Source organism: Otolemur garnettii, unplaced genomic scaffold, assembly GCF_000181295.1.
Source record: "Otolemur garnettii isolate 467f Iridium unplaced genomic scaffold, OtoGar3 scaffold00002, whole genome shotgun sequence".
Taxonomy (NCBI): Eukaryota; Metazoa; Chordata; class Mammalia; order Primates; family Galagidae; genus Otolemur; species Otolemur garnettii.
Genome location: NW_003852397.1, coordinates 47,192,543 through 47,195,959, shown reverse-complemented (window position 1 = coordinate 47,195,959; position 3,417 = coordinate 47,192,543). Strand labels below are relative to the sequence as shown.

The 3,417-nt window shown below is 40.6% G+C and overlaps 1 long non-coding RNA gene across 1 annotated transcript in view; it reads left to right on the top strand.

Moving 5' to 3' along the window:
• LOC105887019 overlaps positions 1-3,417 on the top strand; it is a 73,900-nt gene that overhangs the window by 15,394 nt on the left and 55,089 nt on the right. The gene's annotated exons all lie outside the window — the stretch shown is intronic.

The window sequence follows — 3,417 nt, the reverse complement described above, 5'->3', positions numbered from 1 at the left end:
TTTTTTTTTTTTTTAAATACTAGCCAGCCTAACAGGTGTGAAGTACTGTGTCATGTGGTTTTAATTTATATTACCCTAGTAATTAATGATGTTGAATACCCCTTTACATATCTGGCATAAAAGCAGATCCACATACCAAAAGAACAGGAAGAAAGTCCATAAATAAGCCCATACACATTAGGTCAACTTGACAAGGGCACCCAAAATAGAAAATAGGACAGAACAGTCTCTTCAATAAATGGTATCGGGAACACTGAATATCCACATGCAAAAGAAGTTGGACTTTGATCTTATGCCATACAAAAATCTTCCCAAATGTATTAAAAACTTAAACATAACACCTGAAACCCTAAAACACCTTGAAGAAAATGAGGAAAATTTCCTTGACATTGGTCTTGGCAATGATTTTTTTGGGATATGACACTGAAATGAAAGGTAACAAAAGCAAAAATAAGTTGAGCAACATCAAACTAAAATCTCTACACAGCAAGAGACATGATTGAAAAAGAATTAAAAAGGCAGCCTATGGAATGAGAGAAAATATTATTTTCAAATTGTATTTGCAAACTATGTATCTGAGAAATGTTCATATGGAAAATATACAAGAAATGCTTATTATTCGATAGCCAAAAAACCCAAATAATCTGATTAAATAATGGGCAAAGGACCCAAATAAACATTTCTCTAAAAAAAGACATAAAAATCTCCTCATTTTTAATATTGGCATCAAATTAGAATCCTTGAAAATACTATAGACTAAACAAAAGACATCTGTGAACTACATTTAGTCAATCTATAAACTCGGATCGATAGAGCCAGCATAGAAACCTAGAACTATTGAGTTGGAAAACAAATGTTAATATTAACTTCTCCAGTATCAAGCTGTATGGAGTAACTGCTGACTCTTACCCCTGCTGTGACTCATTGTACTTGGAAACTGTCAGGTGTATTCACATTGGATAACTTTTCAAACAGTTTCCACTTGAGAAGTGTCCTCCCTCCATCACTGATTGTCACAGTTTTTCATAAAGGACTTGGCCAATGTCATTCCCTCTGAGCTACCTTTTTTGCTGCCATACTCTCGTGGAGCATAAAACTGTCCCAGAATTATGCTTTCATGTCCTTTTTGTCATTGGACATTGTATATCACATTGTAGCTGTGTTTCACCTCTTATGAATTCCTTGAGAGCAGTAAAAACAGAAATGCAATCATTTTTTCTTGTACAGTATTTATACAATCAAATAAGTTACTCTATATAAAACAGAGACACATTAAATATTTGATAGCAGTGGTGTCCTGTTAAACACAGGATTTTAGATCCCTAGACGCTTGCCGAGGGAACCATTTCACCTCGGTCAGCAAAACTCTTGGCATCCTTACTATAGATGTACTGTAAAGAATTTCCTTGGAAATCCCCATCAAAGAAAGCTTCTAATTAACAAAAAGAACTATATATTCTATTTATTCACTTGGCATAGATGTAGAGTATCCAATAGTAAATAAGGTAAACGAATGTCCTGCCCTTACTGAGATTAAATATTGCTGAGGCAAGATAGAAAATGAACCAAATAATTAAATAAATATCATCATTTTAGAATATGGATAGCACAAAAGGGAAACAAGCAGCATGAGGTGAGTGACTGTCATGAGGGGAGAGCCACTTTACTTGGGGAACCATGGAAAGCTGCTCTGAACTGAGGTGAGGAGAAGATAGCCCTGTGGAAATCTGTAGGGAAAGACTTTTAAGAAGAGGAAATAATAGTGTATTGGGTCCCTCACAAGTGGAGAGAAGCTTGGTGTGCTGCACTTCTAAGAGGAGTGATGTCAGTGCCCAGGGCACAAGGGGGAGATGATGTGAGATGTGTTTGGATCAGTAAGCAAAGCCACGTTTCACCTGGCCTGGTAGGTTGGATCGTGTTCTAAATGAGGGAATCATATAATCTGGCTTGTACCTTTAAGATCTAAGTTCACTGGAAAGAGAAAAGGTGGCAAAGAAAGCAAAGATGGAAATTCAAAGATTATTAAGAGGCTATTGCCATAATTGCAGTGAGAATTGGTGAAGAGAAGTGGGTGGGCTTTAGGGGTTTTCTGAGACTGACTGGATTCAGGCGTCCTCAAGCTACGGCCCATGAGCCACATGTGGCCTGCCGAGGACATTTATTTGGCCCGCTGGGTGTTTTTGCCGCTGCTGCCTCTCCTGCTTAGCAGCCAACTCATCCCAGGGCCTGTAGTCTGGCTCTCCAATGGTCTGTGGGACAGTGAACTGGCCGCCCTGTTTAAGTTTGAGGACCCCTGGTAGTTGATAGATTTTGGAGATGGGAATATGAGAGAGGAAAGCGTTTCCTAGGTCTGAGGCTTCAGCAGTAGAGTGGAGAGACAGGTGTGTCATTACGAGGGGACAAAGTAGGTGTAGGGTAGGTGCGAGGTGGGGATAAAAAGCGTGTTTATCTCTTACAATCGGACAAATCCTTTAAATATGCAAGGGTGGATTTCAAGTGCCACTGTGATATCTAGAGCGTGGATGTGTGAGAAAGAAAAAGGGGGTGAGGACCAGTCCCTGAAACCCTCTGACATTTACAGTGCCAGCAGAAAAGAGAAGGGCCATGCAGGAGACGCAGAAGGAATCGTCATTCATATAATACTGTAAGAAAAAGCAAAGTGAGGGGAGGCTCAGGAGCCTCCAGGAGGGGAGAAGGATGGAAGTGCAGTCCTACACAAGTGGCTACCATGCAAGGGGAATAGGAAATAGAGATTCTGTGTCTTTAACGTGCCCTCTGTGGCCCAAGCAAACCAAATTCATTTGCATTGCTCGGATTTTGGCCTGGCTGCCCTGTCTGTCTGAGAAACCTCCCTTCCCAGCTCTGGATTTGGTCAGGTCCTTCTCACTCTCCAAGTCTCTGCTTACAAACACCACCTCCTCACAAAGCTCTTCCTGATCTTTCTCCATGAAGCAGATCCTTTGCTGGGCTCTCTGTGTCCGTTTGTTAATTACTTTTAAGCACTTACTGTTATCAAAAATGTCATTGCGTGTTTCATCTCTTCTCTGTTCCTCAGTGAGGACATAAGCTCTGTGAGGGCAGGGCGTTTTGCTCTCACCCTTTGCTGATCCTACCGTTATCAAAGTGTCTGTATTGATGGAAGGTGTAAATAAATGAGAGGAGAGACAAATTAAATTAGAAATTGTCAATGTGATGGGGATATTAGAATACAGGGTTATGTTCTAGGCGTAGGCTTGCAACATTACCCTACTACTGCCGTAGAAAATTCCATGAATCATGTGGCTTAAACAGCAGACATTTATTTTCTCCAAGTTCTGGAATATAAAAGTTCAAGACCAAGGTGTTGGAAGTCTGGTTTCTCCTGAGGCTCCTCTCCGGCTCACAGATGGCTGCCTTCTTGCTGAGTCTTCACACGAC